We start from the raw sequence: 21,550 nt of genomic DNA on the forward strand, positions 1-21,550 counted from the left end.
ATTTATTCAGTTCAGTTCAGTTCAGTCACTCAGTTGTGTCCAACTCTTTGCGACTCCATGAATCACAGCACTCCAGGCCTCCCTGTCCATCACCAACTCCCAGAGTTCACTCAGACTCACATCCATCGAGTCAGTGATGCCATCCAGCCATCTCATCCTCAGTCATCCCCTTCTCCTCCTGCTCCCAATCCCTCCCAGCACCAGAGTCTTTTCCAATGAGTCAACTCTTTGCATGAGGTGGCCAAAGTACTGGAGTTTCAGCTTTAGTATCATTCCTTCCAAAGAAATCCCAGGGTTGATCTCCTATGGAGGCCATAGCATCTGATTTACAATGTGCAGAAATATAGTGTGGGTGAACCTCACTGACTTGCCTCTTCTTTAAAGACCATGTCTTTCGAATCATTCTATGTTTCCAGCTGGAGAACTATATACCGTTTGTTTATTTTGTTTCTCTGGTTCCATCTTTAACTGCCTGTGGAGTGTTGGAAGCATGAAAACAATGGAAATGATGACTGCCTCGGGCAACACACAGCTAATGTATAAACATTTGTCTCTAAGTTCCGAGTCTGTTCCGTCCTCTGCACAGAGCCGGCCGGTTCTTGGCTTTAGATCCTTCATCTCTCAGCCATGACATTTACCACTTCCTCCAGAAACTGTCTTGTCAGATGGCCTACTGCTCTTTCATCAATGCCTATCTTCTTTCTGCTTCCTCTAGAACATCATTTGACACCAACCAGGCCACCTCTCTGTTTAAACCCGATGAAGAGTTAAGATGATAGAGAAGTCCAGAGAGTTCTTTCAGGCCCAATTCCATGCTCTCCTGAAAAAGAAAATAGGCCTCAGGCAGTGGGCCCCTCACTCCACTTCACTCTGGGCTCCTTCCTGTGCCTCATTCCTATCTTTCCAAGATAGGGACTACTGTTTTTACGATCCCCAACTCTTTCATTTTCTTTATTGAGAACATCATATCCACCATTTTGCAGTCATTGTGAATTTCAGTATTTTCTTTTATTTTGTTCAAAATTTCCCTATTTCTGCCAGACTTTCCTTATAATGTGTGTCAAGAGGTTGTTCAAGATCCGTGGTTTCATTATAGATTAGCTTTTCCTTTCTTTCATATATATTATATATTTTATGGAAATATAGATAATATTCATAGAAAATTAAATATATTCATTATTCTGAGAAAAGAACTATACCACTATTAGTAGCTCTTCCAGTGTTCCCCCAAAGTCCCAATCAGCTCTTTCAGCATGACAGATTTGTGATTATTTCTTTCTCCTAAATTTACATATGCTGGCGAGAAGTTCACAGGCCTCCAGGAATTTTTATTAAGAGCTTCAGATAGTCTAGCAAGGAATTTTATCTCTTTTGACAAGATCAAGTGTATAACTGGAACTAACCATGCCTCATTTCATGCTAGCTTGCTGCTCCTCAGATAAATGTGAAATATCCTTTGTGGCCAAATATACAATTCAATAGAATTGTGTTGCCTCAATGCTCTAAGTGCCTTATGAGTGGCAAGGAGGGAGAGTGAACCCTTCCTGATTGACAGATGTCAACTGCCATGAGCCTCATAGACATATACGGTGATAAAGAAAGCTAGTGACTGTTGGGATTCATGGATGAAGGTATTTACTATAGAATCTAGTGTAATAGACACAGCGTTCACCCCTCCTGAGCTGTGGCCTGTCTCTGGCCTTAAGACTCTGCATTAAGACAGGCTGTCAAAGATAAGACAGGAAAGGAAAGAGGCCCTGCTATAGGGCACGCAGGTAAGGTGTTAATAGCTATCTGTGCCTGAATAAGAATCCTCCTGATGCCTAGCTTTTTCTCTTAGTACAATGAAGCAATATCTTCATATTTCTTAAAAGACATTTCCATCCGGGAGTAAGTACAGTTCGGTGCATTAATTGATGCCAATTTCACATGGAACAATTTTATGGAAAGCACTTAGTTCTGATTTTCTAGGTATATAAGACTGACATAAATGCTCCTGTTTCACCAGGTAAAGAGTTATCTACCTACTTAGTTATGTCATGAAGAAGATAATGACCTTGGCTTCTGTATAAGTGGTAGGATTATGTAAATAATTACAGCTGGCATTCAGTTTGCCCTCCTATTTACAAATACATCCAACTGGTGCTACAGAAATAAAATATATGCCACTGAATTAAACCAATGCAATGTTTAGTGGTGGGAAAACAGATGATGGGTAAAGTGAGATAGATGAGGAAGATAACAGATGGATGATAAATTATAAGATAAATAGACTAAAGGGATAGATTTTTTCCGCTTTTCATTTTTCTGGCTTTCACAAATGTTCTCATATGTTTTTCTATAAAGCACAATAACATTCCTTGCCATATAATGTTGAGTATTTATATCTCTGCTCTGAACCAATTTTTCTTATACATTGCTCAGTCTTGACACAGAGTAATATCTCAGCAGTGTCCCAAGGACTATCAGTCAATCACAAAGAGTCACTGAACACACAGCGTATGTGTTGAGAACCATACCATCCATTTTTGAAGTGGTTCTGAGAAAGCACGAAATCAGCTATAGCCCTTGATCTAAAGATAAAAAGACCAGACAGATGAAATAGAATACAATAAAGAACATAATTTGTCGGAATTTGTAAAGGCTCCTTCCAGTTTTCTCTCCTCTCACTCTCTTCACTTCATAGGGATTTCATCTACCCACAGAAGGCGTTTTAATTCATTCTTTATACAAACATGTGCTGAGTGTTCTTAATGAGTCATGTACTTGGTAAGAGGCCAAGAATTCAAAAAATAAGACAGATCCTCTGTCCTCAAAGAGCTTGCAGTACAGTGGTGAAAATGAGCACACGGATGATAGAGTGTCACTATAAAGCAAGTACATTACACGCATATGGGGCACAGAGTAAGAGCATCCAACTCTGCCTAGTGGGGAGGACCGAGCATTCTTGGAGGAGTTGATAAATGAGAGAGTTTTAAAGGATGAGAAAGATTTAAACATTAATACAAGAAAAGACCTAGTCCAAGCAGATAGGACATTGGGAGCAAAGGCATAAACAGAGAAACTGCACGACACGTGTTCAGTGCTGCTGGAGTAGAGAGTGGAGGTGAATCAGAGGGGAGGACGGTCTATACGCAGAGCTTTGATTTGCACAGGAAGAAACTTAGACTAGAGACTTCTTTGGTGTTCACTGGTTAGGAATCCACCTACCAATGCAGCGGACACAGGTTGGATCTCTCGTGCAGGAAGATCCCCATGCAGTGGGGCAACAAAACTCACGCGCTGCAACTACTGAGCTAGAGCCTGTGCTCCACAAGAGAAGCCACTGCCACGAGAGGCCCATGCACTGCAACTAGAGAACAGCCCTGCTCGCTGCAACTAGATAAAGCCCGTGCACAGCAACAAAGACCCAGAGCGGCCAAAAATTAAAAAAAGAGAAACAGACTGTATCCTCCAGGCAACAGAAATCACTCAAGCATTTTAAACAGAAGGATGAAAGGGTCAGGTTTCTATTTAAGGTCCATCTCACAGATTTGAAGGGAGCAAGGTTGAAGTTGGGAAAATTGGTTAAAAGACTGTTTCAGCAGTCAGCTTGTAAGATGATGAGGGTCTCATCCAAGATAGCATTTGCAGATGGAGAATAAGGGGACATAATGGAAAAAATGTTTAAAGACAAAAATGGCAAGGCTCTGTATTATAGGTACATCTTGGAGATACGGTGGGTGTGGTTCAAAACCACTGCAATAAAGCAATTACTGCAACAGAGTGAGTTATACAAATGTTTTGGTTTTCTAGTACAAATAAAAATTATGTTTACACTATACTGTACTCTATTAAGTATGCAATAACATCGTGTTAAAAATCTTAATTAAAAATACTTTATTATTTTTTAAAAATGCTAACCATCATTTGAGCCTTCAGTGAAATTTTGCTGGTGGAGGGTCTTGCCTCAATAATGGTGATGGCTGCTGACTGATTAAGATGGTAGTTGCTGAAGCCTGAGGTGACTTGGAAGTTTCTTAAAGTAAGATAACAGTGAAGTTTGCTACATCAGTTGACCCTTCCTTTCATGCAATGCTGTTGGATAGCATTTCACCCACAGTGGAACTTTTTTCAAAATTGGAATCAATCCTCTCGAGCCCAGCACTGCTTTATCAACTGATTTTATATCATACTCTAAATCCTCTGTTGTCATTTCAACATTGTTTAGCATGAGGAGATTTCATCTTCAGAAACTATTTCTTTGCTCATCCATAAGAAGCAACCCCTCATTTATGAAGTTTTCTCATGAGACTGCAACTCCGCTTCTGATTGTAGCTCTGTTGCTATCTCTACCCTATGGACAGTTACTTCCCTCATGAAGTCCTGAACACCTGAAGTCCTGAACACCTACCATGAGGGTAGGAATCAACCTCTTGCAAATTCCTGTTAATGTTGATATTTTGACCTCCTCCCATGAAATCACAAATGTTCTTAATGACATCTAGAACGGTGTATGCTTTCCAGAAAGTTTTCAATTTACTTTGCCCAGATCTATCAGAGGAATTACTATGTATGGAAGCTACAGCTTTATGAAATGTATTTCTTAGGTATTAAGACTTGAACATCTAAATTACTCCTTGAACCTTAGGCTATAGAATGGATGTTGTGCTAGCAGGTATAAAAATATTAAGCTCATTGTATATGAGCTTATATCTCCATTGTATATGATGTATATCTCCATCAAAGGTCTTGAGTGCCTAGGTGCATTGTTGATGAGCAGTAATATTTTGAAAGGATTCTCTTTTCCTGAGCAGTAGGTCTCAACAATGAGCTTAAAATATTCTGTAAACTGTGTTATAAACTGATGTGTCGTCTGTCACCTAAGCTTTGTTGCTCCATTTATGGAGCACAGACAGAGTAGATTGAGCATAATTCTTAAGGGCCCTCAAATTTTTGGAATGCTAAGTGAGCACTGGCTTCAGCTTAAACCCCATAGCTGCATTAACCCCTAACAAGAGAGGCAGCCTGTCTTTGAAGCCTTGAAGCCAGGCATTGACTTCTCCTCTCCAGCTATGAAGTCCTATTTGGCATCTTCTTACAGTACCAGGCTGTGTAGTCTACACTGAAAATGGTTGCTTAGTGTAGCCACCTTCATTAATTGTCTGAGCTAGGTGTTTTGGATAACTTCTGGAAGCTACACTCTCTACATCAGCACTTACTGCTTCATCTTGCACTTGTTTTGTTGTGGAAACAGCTGCTTTCCTTATACCCTACGGACCAACCTCTGCCACCGTCAGGCTTTCCTTTGGCAGCTTCTTTGCCACTCTAAACCTTCATAGAAATGAAGAGAGGTAGGATTACTCTGGATTAGACTTTGGTTTAAGGGAATATTGTGGCTGGTTTGCTCTTTTATCCATACCACTAAAGCTTTTCCATATCAGCAATTAGGTTGTTTTGGCTTCCCTGGTGGCTCAGACGGTAAAGTGTCTGTCTGCAATGCAGGAGACCCGGGTTTGATCCCTGGGTTGGGAAGATCCCCTGGAAAAGGAAATGGCACCCCACTCGGGTATTCTCGCCTAGAAAATTCCACGGATGGCAGAGCCTGGTAGGCTACTGTCCATGGGGTCACAAAGAGTCGGACACAACTGAGCGACTTCACTTCACTTCACTTCACATGGCAACCCACTCCAGTGTTCCTGCCTGGAGAATCCCAGGGATGGGGGAGCCTGGTGGGCTGCCGTCTATGGGGTCGCACAGAGTCAAACACGACTGAAGTGACTTAGTAGCAGCAGCAGCAGCATGTTCTTATTATTTGTGTGTTCTCTGGCATAGCACTTCTAATTTCCTTCAAGAACTTTTTTGTTGCATTCACACCATGACTAACTGGAACAAGAGGCCTAGCCTTCAGTGTATCTGGGTTTTTGACATGCCTTCCTCACTAAGCTTATCATTTCTAGCTTTTGATTTAAACTGAGAGACCTGCAACTCTACTTGAACACTTAGAAGTCACTGCAGTGTTATTAATGGGCCTAACTTCAAATCGGTGTGCCTCAGGGAATAGACAGCCCAAGAGGAGGGAGAGAGATGGGGAAGGGCTGGCTCGTTGGACAGTAAGAACAGAAACAACATTTATCATTTAAATCTGCCATCTTATAATGGGCATGGTTCTTGGTGCCCCCAAACAGTTACAACAGTAACATCAGAGATCACTAACCACAGATAACCAGAACAATTCAATCTCAATAATAACAAAAGTTCTGCAGTATTTAAAGAATTACCAAGATGTGACATGGAGACACAGGTGAGAAATGCTGCTGGAAAAATGGTGCTGATAAGACTTGCTGGACGCAGGGTTGCCACAAACCTACTTAAAAAAAACATGTCATATCTCTGAAGGGCAATAAAGCAAAGTGCAATAAAACAAAGGCATGCTTGTACTTGGATCTGGGATAAGGAAGAGAGCAGAGTTAAAGAAAACCCAAATGACCCAACACACTCCGCAGAAGAGTCACAATAATATTCAAGGACCCAGGGAGCTGTCCCAAGTGAGCCCAACGGTTTTTGATGAACAATTTAGTGGTTAGCGGACTTCCGTGACTATTACTAAGCTGTGTTTTCAACTTCTAAGAAAGATTTCACTGATGTGGAATAGAAGACACAGCAATTGGAAATACCTGGCCCAAAGTTCCCTGTATTCTCCTACCTGTTCTGAAGAAGAACCTTGGCCAGCTGCTCTCTACCATGCACAAGCTCAGGGAGCCTCTGTGTGCATTTTTCAAGAGTACATTACAGGTAAGAAGGCAGATGGGTGTAGAAGTAAGTGTCAGAGTCCACCTGTATCCTTCAAAGTGCAGGCTGTTTCTTCCTGTGTCTCCTACCACTACTGCAACGCTTCATGCCACATCAAAAACCATACACCAAAAGGAAGGAGAATCTGAATCTGCTGCCAACAGAACAAAATACAAGTCTTGGAGCCAGCTGCTTCACTATGCTCCCAGATGTATAGCAACTGGCCTACTCACACCACAGACATTTGAAGAAATCATCACTATGCATGAAATGTCAGAGCTTCCTCTCCGTCCAGCCGAAAGTTTCATTTTCTCAACTAAATGGGAGATAAGAAGATAATGTTTCCTACAAAATTTTAGCTGGTTGTAGAGAGAGAATATTTCTCTCCGTGTACTAGAGATTGTCCAGTGTAGTGACACTCGGTTAATATCCTGTTAATATCCTTTGTGGCTCAGCTGGTAAAGAATCCACCTGCAATGTGTGAAACCTGGGTCTGATCCCTGGGTTGGAAAGAAGCCCTGGAGAAGGGAAAGGCTGCCCACTCCAGGATTCTGGCCGGGAGAATTCCATGGACTGTATAGTCCATGAGGTTGCAAATAGTCAGACAGAACTGAGCAACTTTCACTTTTCACTAATATCCTGTTAGTAGTATTAATGATACTATCATATTCAATGCTTAGAAAATATACCTGCAAGTCTTAAAAATGATGAATTAAGGAAGAGTTTTTTCAATAGAAAATGTCTGTAACCTTTAGAAAACATCATTAATGAAGCATAGACTAAAAGCCTGAGACAAAAGCCATAAAGGAGCCTTAATACAGAGAAATGACACCAATTGGGTCAAGTAATTAGACCCAAATCAATACAGCTGTAAGGAATACTTACCTGAACAAGGGGAGGCGCTTCAAAAACTTGTCTTGGAAAACAGAAAATTCCCTTTAAGATACAGTCTCAAAGGTGCTGCACAATTGCAGGATCTAATTCATGAAATTAAGTATCTAATTCATGAAAGGAAAGGGAGGCTGGCAGTGCAAACCTGAAACAACTACAGTGTTAACGCAGCAAAAACCACTGACACGAAGTTTCCATTTTAGACTCACAGACAGAAATTTAAGTGGAAAATTACGGTGCTACCTTCCAAATTGAGGGAACATGGCTACTTTTATGGCCCTAAACGTCATCTCATGCACAGCCTCCTGCTAGCTTGTATCTTGATGATTGTTGAACTATTTAGTGCAAACAAGTGTGACAGGAGGAGCCTCTCAAGAGTGACGTACTCATTTTAGAGAGCTAACCCAAAAAACGTGTTGTTAATGAAAAGAACATTTCAAAGAGACAAATTCGTTTCCCTATGGATATATTCATAAACTGTATTTACTGTCTTTTGCTTGTCTATCCAGAAGTGCCATATAAGCATGTAACCTTTCTTAACTCATCCCACCCTTCACCTTTCCAGAATCCTGTCACAGTCACCTACTTGAGCCAGCAGCCAGACCGTTTTATCTGCATGTGCTATACGAATGCTATCATTTTGTGTGTATGCCATGATGTGAAAAATGCAGGAGGCACTGTTTTAGGACACACGTTCTATGTTTTGATGTGTGTGTGAGTGCGTCTACATTTGACCTAAATATTTTGGCTCATCTCTTTGTTCCTAACTAGTGTTTTGGTCTTCTGCAAGCATGACTTGAAAGAATGTTCTTTAGTTGGTCAGTTTCTCTCTAAATAGCTACCTCTGCGAGAGATAAACCAACTTTCATACTACAATTTAATAGTATTCTATCTAGAAGAATTTCATTCTCTGAATCTCTCGTGGGTGAAAATAAGAGAGAACTTGACAGTCTTTAAAGTTTTCACTGATTCTATAAGTGAAGTGAAAGTCGCTCAGTCGTGTCCGACTCTTTGTGACCCCATGGACTATACAGTCCATGGAATTCTCCAGGCCAGAATACTGGAGTGGGTAGCCTTTCCCTTCTCCAGGGGATCTTCCTGACCCAGGAATCGAACCGGGGTCTCCTGCATTGCAGGCGGATTCTTTCCCGGCTGAGCTATCAGGGAATCCCTGATTCTATACCTAGGAACTTTATCAAAGTTTTTCTCACAAGAAGTGTACCTGGGGATTCCTTGGCTCAGTGGTGGAGAATCCACCTGCCAATGCAGGTGACACAGATTTGATCCCTGATCTTGGCAGATCCCACGTGCCACAGAGCAACTAAGCCTATTTGCCACAACTCTTGAGCCTGTGGTCTAGAGCCCAGGCCCTACAGCTACTGAAGCCCATGCTCCCGGACCCAGTGCTCCACAAGAGAAGCCACTGCAAGGAGAGGCCCCGAGCACTGCAACCAGAGAAGGCCCGCAGAGCAACGAAGACCCAGCACAGCCACAAACAAATGAATAACTAACTAAATAAAATGTACTCGTTCAGTCATATCCTTATTAGTTACCTGCCACAGGGAAAAAAATATGGAGGTAAAATGAAGGGCCACATATGGCAATTATAATACATTCTCCTTTTCCTCTGGCATTCAAGTCTTATCTCCTATGGCAATTGCCCTATAGGCAATTCGGGTTCATTGAGGTAACACAAGGCCACTGAACTGAAAGCAGCGTTCGCCAGGCAAAGTACCTGCTGACAGCACTCTTAGCAACCAAGACTGCAGTTGATAGTGAAAACTACAAGGAGCATAAGGAACAACACTCAGGAATGAATCTTTTCAGCCATAAGTGTCATCCGAGGACATCTACATTGCTGAAGCCACAAAGTGGTAGTTAACCTAGAACAGATCTCTTCCCTGATTAAAAACCTCTGAAGTCTAGAATAGAACACCAAATCTGCTTTGTCCTTCATGGCTGAATATAATCTGGGTCCCCTTAGGTACCCACCTCACCTGCTCTTCCCACCCTAGATCATGACACTGGTGAAAGGACATACAAACTGAGACAGTAAGACTCTGTAAAACATTCAACTAAAAAAGAGAAAAGCTCAATACTGTATTTCTTTAGTTGTATACAAAGCTCAGAAAAAATAAACAACATAATAGTTAAGGAAATTCTGGAACCAGGCCCTTACTCCTTAAGCTTTCCTCAACAAACTCAGTAAATATAATTAATACATGACTTATCACCTACTGGATTGACTGTTTATGCCCCACCCTCCAAAATTTGTATGTTGAAATCTTAACCCCCTATATAATGGCAATACGAGGTGGGGACTTTGCCAGGTGATCCGGTCATGAGGGTAGAGCCTTCGTGAATGAGATTAGTTCCCTTATAAAGGAGACCCCAAAGAGTTCCCTCACCCTTTCCCCACGTGAGGACACAGTGAGAGGATGACCATCTATGAACCAGGAGAGGCTCCTCATCAGACACCAAATCTACTAACACTTTGATCTTGAACGTTTGTGCCTCCAGAACTGTAAAGAATAAATGTTAGATGCTAAAGCCATCTATCTATGCCATCTTCTTTACAGCAGCCTGAATGGACCAATGCACCAATAGAATGTATTTTCACTTGGCTGAACACCTAAAAGCAACTTTTAGATCATCAGCACTACAAAAGAACATAGAAATGCAGCAAGGTAGGACCATTTCAGAGGCCTATACAGACAGGAAATAAACAAAACATGCCTTTACACTTACAGTATTCAGAAGATCCTAAGTACAACACCTCATGCTAAAGTACCTTGGCCTTTGTCCCTAAATTATAATTTGGGGGGATCAGTCATTTTTCTGAGCAATTTAAAGAATTATTGACTCAAATCTGTAACTAATACAGTTAAAGTTACCATGAAAGAGCTAGAATTAAGCACAAAATATTTATGCAATCACAGTTACAAGTTACAAGTCAAAACAGCAGAGCACACTGATGATCTATAGGAGTAGTCTTCTAAATGTTTAATCAGGACAGCAGAAGTACGTGTTACCTAAAGGGTTAAAAAGTCAAAAGAAAATGTTCTATTTTGCTCGCCCGTAAGAGGAGAAATGTTGAAGCAGGGGTGAGACAACCACTACTGTCTGCTAATAAAAAACAATAATTTTAAATTGTCAGGCATTCTTTCATTCTAGAAAGAACCCTACTACACACTTTTTTTCAGTTGTTATTCTACATATTTAATATTAACAAGGAAAAAATTTATTTCCTATAATTTTATAGGTTCATGTTCCTTATATATGCTAGTTGTCAAAAACAGCTAGACTTTTCTGGTGGCTCAGACAGTAAAGAATCTGCCTGCAGTGCAGGAGGCCTGGGTTCAGTCCCTGGGTTGGGAAGATCACCTGGAGAAGGAAAGAGCAACCTACTCCAGTATTCTTGCCTGGAGAATCCCAAGGACGGAGGAGCCTGGCAGGCTACAGTCCATGGGGTCACAAAGACTCGGACACGACCAAGCGACTAACACACATGCGCACGTGCACACGCACGTATACACACACACACACACATTTTTTCAGTTGTTATTCTACTTATTTAATACTAGCAAGAAAAAGAAGTTATTTGTTGTCATTTTATAGGTTCATGTTCCTTATATATGCTAGTTGTCTAAAATAGCTAGACTTCTTTTCTTCTTTCCATGAGAAAACTTTGAATCATGGCACAGAGGATGAGCTGTATATGCAAAGCTGTGTAGGAGCAGTGATTGTGCTTGCCATTATTCCCAAACATCTAGGTAAAAGTCCAAGTGTCAGTTGTTCCATACAATGTTAGTTACTCCAGGAACTGATTACCAGATGACAAAATCTTTCCACTATTTTCCAAATATTTAATACTTGCAACAACTTTAAACCCACCAATCAAAATTTGTGCTATGATTCAATGAGTATAGATGAAGGAAACATTGCTTGGATAAAATTTAAATCTAAACATCCTAATTTCTTAAGGGATTTTGTTTTTTCTTGTCAAAAACACGTTTGCTTGGAGTTGACACCCTAATTCTCAGGAATTTTGAACAAAGATTATTATCTCTTTATTCAGCAAGAATATTTTGAGCATCCTATAAGTGCCAGATAACCTGGTAGGGACTGGGTACATACTAAAAAATGATTGAGTTTTTCTCTCGACAGTCCATATGATCTAGTGGAATGTTAAACATGAAAATAAATTATTGCAGTACATTTTGCTGAATGTCATTTTTGAGATAAGTATTGAAGGGCTGAGAAACAAAGAAGGGTTAATATATCACTCTTCTTAATTTGCAACTCTTCACAGAAGCATGGTATTTAAATTTTTAGGTGTCCACTTAGTAGAAAGTATGGAGAAAGGATTACAAGGACAAATGATAAAACAATCTGTATGGGCTTGCTCAGAAAGTATAGGGAGTTAAGCAATAATAAACAATAAAATATCCTGAATCTAGTGGCAAGACATGGAGTTTAAGAGGCAAGGATAACCATAACCAAACTTTAGCCATAACAGTGGATAATGGGGAACTCAAATAGCTGGTTCAGGTTAACGTTGGTAGTCAACAAGTTGGTAGTAAACTGGCTGGATTGGAGAATTAAAGCTGCACAACTCAAACCATTTGGGCTCCAAAATACAATACTGTAAATCAATGAATACCCCAACAATAAATTAACTTAAAGCATAAAATAAGCTATATAGGATTACAAAGGAAACTACTTATACTGAAATACAGTTGCAAAAATATTTTATGTATTATGACATGATAACACTTACACATTTAAACAGCTTGTAAAATAACAATATCTACTGGTGGGTCTAATACCTACCACATTTTTTGAAGTCATAAATGAATGAAAATGATATTTCTAAATCTTTCTAAGATTTTCATTTAGAATGGTGAAACTGTTTTACAAGTAGAGAGAAGTATGGTTGCACAACATTGTGAATGTTGTAAATATTGCTGAATTATGGTTTAAAATTGGGAAAGGAATACAACAAGGCTGTATATTGGCACCCTTTTATTTAATTAATTAATTTATTTATTTTAATTAATTAATTTATTTTATTTTATTTATTCCAGAGTACATCATGCAAAATCCTGGGCTGGATGAAGCACAAGCTGGAATCAAGATAGCCAGGAGAAATATCAATAACTTCAGATATGCAGACGACACCACCCTGATGGCAGAAAGTGAAGAAGAACTAAAGAGCCTCTTGATGAAAGTGAAAGAGGAAAGTGAAAAAGTTGGCGTAAAATTCAACATTTGAAAAATGAAGATCATGGCATCTGGTCCCATCACTTCATGCAAATAGATGGGGAAAAAATGGAAACAGTGACAGACTTTATTTTGGGGGGCTCCAAAACCACTGTGGGCAGTGACTGCAGCCATGAAATTAAAAGATGCTTGCTCCTTGGAAGGAAAGTCATGACCAACCTAGACATCATATTAAAAAGCAGAGACATTACTTTGCCTACCAAGATCCATATAGTCTAACCTATGGTTTTACTAGTAGTCATGTATGGATGTGAGAGCTGGACAATAAAAAAGACTGAGTGCCGAAGAATTGATAACTTCAAACCGTGGTACTGGAAAAGACTCTTGAGAGTCCCTTGGACAGCATGGAGTCAAACCAGTCCATCCTAAAGGAAATCAACCCTGAATATTCATTGGAAGGACTGATGCTAGAGCTCCAATATTTCAGCCACCTGACGTGAAGAGCTGACTCATTGGAAAAGACTCTGATGCTGGGAAAGATTGAGGGCAGGAGGAGAAGGAAGTGACACAGGGCGAGATGGTTGGATGGCATCGCTGACTCAATGGACATGAGTTTGAGCAAACACAAGGAGATAGTGAAGGACAGGGAAGCCTGGAGTGCTGGTACATGGTGTCACAAAGAGCTGGATAGGATTTAGCAACTGAACAACAAGGCAAACCACTCACTTCACCAACTTCACCCCTGATCCTTTTGAAAGAGTATGGAGACATAATCAAAGAGTCCTTGAGTGCTAGCAGCATACAGTGGAAGAAGCTATTTGACTGCTCCATGAATCAGTACCAATCAGTATTTAGGTTAGATAAGACACTTATGGTACAGGGAAAACAAAGTGATTAAAAACACATTTAGGCAAATCTCATTTGTGGCAGATAAGGCTCTCAGACTTGGGAGTAGTTTGATCTAAGCAAACATGGCTTTAATAATGAATTAAGGCTTAATTCATAGATTTTCCACATTGGATTGTTTAGAAACTAGTGCCTGTCTGGGAAAGATCCTGTTGCACTGAAATTAGTATATAAGGACTGGTAGAATGTTCGTGAACTTGGTGTTTGGAATACATTTGTTCACTCAGTTTGTTAGAAAGACAGCCTGAGGCCTAAAAAGTAAAACTATCACCATTTGAACAGCAACAGTTAGTATTTATCAAACTATACAATCAAAACAACCAGTTAGGGCCTAGCCAGTCTACAAAAGAAACCAAGAGACCCTTAACCCAATTTCAAACACTAAAATATGAGACCCAGAGAAGTTAAATGGTTTGTCTAATGCCATACTTTGGGCATAAGCAAAGCCATAACTTATCCCAGGTTCATTGTTCATCATTCAGTCGCTCAGTTGTGTCTGACTCTTTGGAATCCCAGGTTGACTGGCTTTAAATTGAAATTGAATATTTTTTACCACACCAGAGGATCTCCAATTCCATAGCTACTTATTTGCATATAATGGGACAATTGTTTTCTCTCAAATGTAGACCTCAGTCATCATCCCAGATTGAATATGAGTGTAACAGTTCCCTGGGTATTGTGGCTGATGAGCATGTAAATCTTACAAAGTATCTGTCTGGTCTGTAACCTACTGTTTTTTTTATTTCTGGGAATTTCCCTGACATTTCAAAGGGCTGGACCTCTTGCTACCACGCTCATACCATGTGACCTACCTTTCAGCATATAAGCTGTAGATGGACATTGGAGTTGGACCGAGTCAGACTGATATGCCCGAAATGCTCAGAGGGCTCAGGAAAACCTTGTGCACACCAGGACCCAGAGACCCCACAGAGACTGAGACTAAATTGTGTTTGAGTGTCTCTGTGGAGGAATGGGTCAGCAGTGGACTGCCGCAGGGGTGGGGGCTCTGGGTGCAGCAGGCTTGGGTATGGCATAGGCGTTCTCGGAGGAGGTCGCCATTAACCCCACCATAGAGTGGCCAGAACTTACACAAGTCAGGGACACAGACTCTTGGTGGACACAAACAGAACCTTGTGCACACCAGGAACCAGGAGAAAGGAGCAGTGACCCCACAAGAGACTGACCCAGACTTGCCCACAACAGTCCAGGAGTCTCTGGTGGAGGCTTGCATCAAAAGGGGCCTGCTGCAGGGACCTTTTGAAACAGGTCACCATTTTCTACAGCACTTCCACCATATTTCAGTTCAGTTCAGTCACTCAGTCGTGTCCAACTCTTTGCAACCCCATGGACTGCAGCATGTCAGGCCTCCCTGTCCATCACCAATGCCCAGAGTTTACTCAAACTCATGTCCATTGAGTCGGTGATGCCATCCAGCCATCTCATCCTCTGTCGTTCCCTTCTCCTCCTGCCTCTAATCCCTCCCAGCATCAGAGTCTTTTCCAATGAGTCAACTCTTTGCATGAGGTGGCTAAAGTACTGGAGTTTCAGCGTTAGCATCATTCCTTCCAAAGAAATCCCAGGGCTGATGTCCTTCAGAATGGACTGGTTGGATATCCTTGCAGTCCAAGGGACTCTCAAGAGTTTTCTCCAACACCACAGTTCAAAAGCATCAATTATTTGCGCTCAGCTTTCTTTATAGTCCAGCTCTCACATCCATGCATGACTACTGGAAAATCCATAGTCTTCACTAGATGGACCTTTGCTGGCAAAGTAATCTCTCTGCTTTTTAATATGCTGTCTAGGTTCATCATAACCTTTCTTCCAAGGAGCAAGCGTCTTTTTATTTCATGGCTGCAGTCACCATCTGCAGTGATTTGGGAGCCCAAAAAAATAGAGTCTCTGTTTCCCCATCTATTTCCCATGAAGTGATGGGACCAGATGCCATGATCTTCATTTCCTGAATGTTGAATTTTAAGCCAACTTTTTCACTTTCCTCTTTCACATTCCTCAAGAGGCTCTTTAGTCCTTCTTCGTGTTCTGCCATAAGGGTGGTGTCATCTGCATATCCAAGATTATTGATATTTCTCCCAGAAATCTTGATTCCAATTGTGCTCCATCCAGCCCAAAGTTTCTCATGATGTACTCTGCCTATAAGTTAAATAAGCAGGGTGACAATATACAGCCTTGACGTACTCATTTCCCGATTTGGAACCAGTCTGTTGTTCCATGTCCAGTTCTAACTGTTGCTTCCTGACCTGCGCAAGATTTCTCAAGAGGCAGGTTAGGTGGGCTGGTATTCCCATCTCCTTCAGAATTTTCCACAGTTATTGTGATCCACACAATCAAAGGCTTTGGCATCATCAATAAGGCAGAAATAGATGTTTTTCTGGAACTCTCTTGCTTGTTTGATGATTCAGAAGATTTTGGCAATTTGATCTATGGTTCCTCTGCCTTTTCTAAAACAAACTTGAAAATCTGGAAGTTCACAGCTCACTTACTTTTGAAGCCTGGCGAGGAGAATTTTGAGCATTACATTGATAGCATGTGAGATGAGTGCAATTGTGCAGTAGTTTGAGCATTCTTTGGTAATATCTTTTGTGGGGATTGGAATGAAAACTGACCTTTTCCAGTCCTGTGGCCACTGCTGAGTTTTCCAAATTTACTAGCATACTGAGTGCAGCATTTTCACAGCATCATCTTTTAGGATTTGAAATAGCTCAACTGGAATATCATCAGCTCCACTAGCTTTGTTCATAGTGATGCTTCCTAAGGCTCTCTTGGCTTCACATTCCAGGATGTCTGGCTCTAGGTGAGTGATCACACCATCATGATTATCTGGGTCATGAAGCTCGTTTTGGTAGAGTTCTTTTTGCCACCTCTTCTTGAATCTCCCGTTTCTGTTAGGTCCATCCCATTTCTGTCTTTTATTGAGCCCATCTGTGCAAGAAATATTCCCTCGGTATATCTAATTTTCTTGAAGAGATCTCTAGTCTTTCCCATTCTATTGTTTTCCTCTATTTCTTTGCATTGATCATTGAGGAAGTCTTTCTTATCTCTCCTTGCTATTCTTTGGAACTCTGCATTCAAATGGGTATATCATTCTTTATAGTTCATCAGGCACTCTATCTATCAGATCTAGTCCCTTAAATATATTTCTCACTTCCACTGTATCATCGTAAGGGATTTGATATAGGTCATATCTGAATGGTCTAGTGGTTTCCCCTACTTGCTTCAACTTAAGTCTGATTTTGGCAATAAGGAGTTCATGATCTGAGCCACAGTCAGCTCCTGGTCTTGTTCTTGTTGACTGTATAGAGCTTCTCCATCTTTGGCTGCAAAGAATATAATCAATCTGATTTCGGTGTTGACCATCTGGTGATGTCCATGTATAGAGTCTTCTCTTGTGTTGTTGGAAGAAGGTGTTTGGTATGACCAGTGCATTTTCTTGGCAAAACTCTATTAGTCTTTGCCCTGCTTCATTCCGCATTCCAAGGCCGAATTTGCCTGTTACTCCAGGTGTTTCTTGACTTCCTACTTTTGCATTCCAGTCCCCTATAATGAAAAGGACATCTTTTTTGGGTGTTAGTTCTAAAAGGTCTTGTAGGTCTTTATAAAACCGTTCAACTTCAGCTTCTTAAGCATTACTGGTTGGGGCATAGACTTGGATAACTGTGATATTGAGTGGTTTGCCTTGGAGACGAACGGAGATCATTCTGTCATTTTTGAGACTGCATCCAAGTACTGCATCTCGGATCTTTTGTTGACCATGATGGCTACTCCATTTCTTCTGAGGGATTCCTGCCCACAGTAGTAGATATAATGGTCATCTGAGTTAAATTCACCCATTCCAATCCATTTTAATTCGCTAATTCCTAGAATGTCGGTGTTCACTCTTGCCATCTCTTGTTTGACCACTTCCAATTTGCCTTGATTCATGGACCTGACATTCCAGGTTCCTATGCAATATTGCTCTTTACAGCATCCGACCTTGCTTCTATCACCAGTCCCATCCACAGCTGGGTATTGTTTTTGCTTTGGCTCCATCCCTTCATCCTTTCTGGAGTTATTTCTCCACTGATCTCCAGTAGCATATTGGGCACCTACTGACCTGGGGAGTTCCTCTTTCAGTATCCTATCATTTTTCCTTTTCATACTGTTCATGGGGTTCTCAAGGCAAGAATACTGAAGTGGTTTGCCATTCCCTTCTCCAGTGGACCACATTTTGTCAGTTTGGCCCCAGGTAAATAATAGGGAGGGAACAGAGCCCCACCCATCAACAGAAAATTGGATTAAAGATTCACTGAACATGGCCCCATGCAAAGAGTCAGACAGGGACAGGACTGAGCAACTGAACTGAACTGAACTGAACATGGCCCCACCCATCAGAACAATTTACATAATCCTCTTACTTTTCTCTATCAGAGGGCAGACAGACTGAAAACCACAATCACAGGAAACTAACCAATCTGATCACATGGACCACAGCCTTGTCTAATGCAATGAAACTATGAGCCATGCCATGTAGGGTCACCCAGGATGGACGGGTCATGGTGGAGAGTTCTGACAAAACGTGGTCCACTGGAGAAGGAATGGCAAACCACTTCAGTATTCTTGTCTTGAGAACCCCATGAACAGTATGAAAAGGCAAAAAGATAGAACACTGAAAGATGAACTCCCCAGGTCAGTAGGTCCCCAATATGCTACTGGAGATCAGTGGAGAAATAACTCCAAAAAGAATGAAGAGATGGTTCAGTTCAGTTCAGTTCAGTTGCTGAGTCGTGTCCGACTCTTTGCGACCCCATGAATCACAGCACACCAGGCCTCCCTGTCCATCACCATCTCCCGGAGTTCACTCAGACTTGCGTCCATTGAGTCAGTGATGCCATCCAGCCATCTCATCCTCTGTCGTTCCCTTCTCCTCCTGCCCCTAATCCCTCCCAGCATCAGAGTCTTTTCCAGTGAGTCAACACTTTGCATGAGGTGGCTAAAGTACTGGAGTTTCAGCGTTAGCATCATTCCTTCCAAAGTAATCCCAGGGCTGATCTCCTTCAGAATGGACTGGTTGGATCTCCTTGCAGTCCAAGGGACTCTCAAGAGTCTTCTCCAACACCACAGTTCAAAAGCATCAATTCTTCGGCACTCAGCTTTCTTTATAGTCCAACTCTCACATCCATACATGACCACTGGAAAAACCATAGCCTTGACTAGACAGACCTTTGTTGGCAAAGTAACGTCTCTGCTTTTGAGTATACTATCTAGGTTGGTCATAACTTTTCTTCCAAGGAGAAGCGTCTTTTAATTCCATGGCTGCAGTGATTTTGGAGCCCAAAAAAACAAAGTCTGACACTGTTTCCACTGTTTCCCCATCTATTTCCCATGAAGTGATGGGACCGGATGCCATGATCTTCGTTTTCTGAATGTTGAGCTTTAAGCCAACTTTTTCACTCTCCTCTTTCACTTTCATCAATAGGCTTTTCAGCTCCTCTTCACTTTCTGCCATATGGGTGGTGTTATCTGCATATCTGAGGTTATTGATATTTCTCCCAGAAATCTTGATTCCAGCTTGTGTTTCTTCCAGTCCAGCATTTCTCATGATGTAATCTGCATATAAGTTAAATAAGCAGGGTGACAATATACAGCCTTGATGTACTCCTTTTCCTATTTGGAACCAGTCTGTTGTTCCATGTCCAGCGCTAACTGTTGCTTCCTGACCTGCATACAGATTTCTCAAGAAGCAGGTTAGGTGGTCTGGTATTTCCATCTCTTTCAGAATTTTCCACAGTTTATTGTGACCCACACAGTCAAAGGCTTTGGCATAGTCAATAAAAGCTAAAACAACACACAGGTTTGGATGTGACTGGTGATGCAACCAAGGTCCGATGCTGTAAAGAGCAGTGTTGCATAGAAACCTTGAACGTTAGGTCCATGAATCAAGGTAAATTGGAAGTGATCAAACAGGAGATGGCAAGAGTGAACGTTGACATTTTAGGAATCAGTGAACTAAAATGGACTTGAATGGGTGACTTTAACTCAGATGACCATTATATCTACTACTGAGGGTAAAAATCCCTTAGAAGAAATGGAGTAGCCATCATAGTCAACAAAAGAGTCTGAAATGCAGTACTTGGATGCAGTCTCAAAAACGACAGAATGATCTCTGTTCATTTCCAAGGTAAACCATTCAATATCACAGTAATCCAAGTTTATGCCCCGACCAGTAATGCTAAAGAGGCTAAAGTTGAACAGTTCTATGAAGACCTTCTAGAACTAACACCCCACAAAAATGTGCTTTTCATTATAGGGGGTGCTGCTGCTGCTGCTAAATCGCTTCAGTCATGTCTAACTCTGTGCAACCCCATAGATGGCAGCCCACCAGGCTTCACCATCCCTGGGATTCTCCAGGCAAGAACAAGGAGTAGGTTGCCATTTCCTCTCCAATGCATGAAAGTGAAAAGTGAGAGTGAAGTCACTCAGTCATGTCCAACTCTTCACAACCCCACGGACTGCAGCCTACCAGACTCCTCCATCGATGGGATTTTCCAGCCAAGAGTACTGGAGCGGGTTGCCATTGCCTTCTCCACATATAGGGGACTGGAATGCAAAAGTAGAAAGTGAAGAAACACCTGGCTAAGCTGCTAAGTTGCTAAGTCGCTTCAGTCGTGTCCGACTCTGTGCAACCCCATGGACGGCAGCCCACCAGGCTCCCCTGTCCCTGGGATTCTCCAGGCAAGAACACTGGAGTGGGTTGCCATTTCCTTCTCCAATTCATGAAAGTGAAAAATGAAAGTGAAGTTGCTCAGTCGTGTCCGACTCCTAGCGACTCAATGGACTGCAGGCTCCTCCGTCCATGGGATTTGCCAGGCAAGAGTACTGGAGTGGGTTGCCATTGCCTTCTCCACCTGGAGTAACAGTCAAATTTGGCCTGGGAGTACAGAAAGATGCAGGACAAAAGCTAATAGAGTTTTGCCAAGAGAATGCACTGGTCATAGCAAACACCCTCTTCCAACAACACAAGAGAAGACTCTACACATGAACATCACCAGATGGTCAACACTGAAATCAGATTAATTATAATCTTTGCAGTCAAAATTGGGGAAGTTCTATACAGTCAGTAAAAGCAAGATTCAGAACTGACTGTGGCACAGACCATGAATTCCTTATTGCCAAATTCAGACTTAAGTTGAAGAAAGTAGGGGAAACCACTAGACCATTCAGGTATGACCTAAATCAAATCCCTTACAATTATACAGCAGAAGTGAGAAATAGATTCAAGGTATTAGATCTGTTAGAGTGCCTGAAGAACTATGGATGGAGGTTCGTGACATTGTACAGGAGTCAGGGATCAAGGCCATTCCCAAGGAAGAGAAATGCAAAAAGGCAAAATGGTTGTCTGAGGAGGCCTTACAAATAGCTGTGAATAGAAGAGAATCCAAAGGCAAAGGAGAAAAAGAAAGATATACCCATTTAAATGCAGAGTTCCAAAGAATAGCAAGAAGCGATAAGAAAGCCTTTTTCAGTGGAATGTAAAGAGATAGAGGAAAACAATAGAATGGGAAAGACCAGAGCTCTCTTCAAGAAAATTAGAGATACCAAGGGAACATTTTATGCAAAGATGGGCTCAATAAAGGACAAAAATGGTATGGACCTAACAGAAGCAGAAGATATCAAGAAGAGGTGGCAAGAATACACAGAAGAACTGTACAAAAAAGATCTTTACAACCCAGATAATCATGATGGTGTGATCAGTCACCTAGAGCCA

The sequence above is a fragment of the Ovis aries genome, chromosome 10 (assembly GCF_016772045.2).
Source record: "Ovis aries strain OAR_USU_Benz2616 breed Rambouillet chromosome 10, ARS-UI_Ramb_v3.0, whole genome shotgun sequence".
Taxonomy (NCBI): domain Eukaryota; kingdom Metazoa; phylum Chordata; class Mammalia; order Artiodactyla; family Bovidae; genus Ovis; species Ovis aries.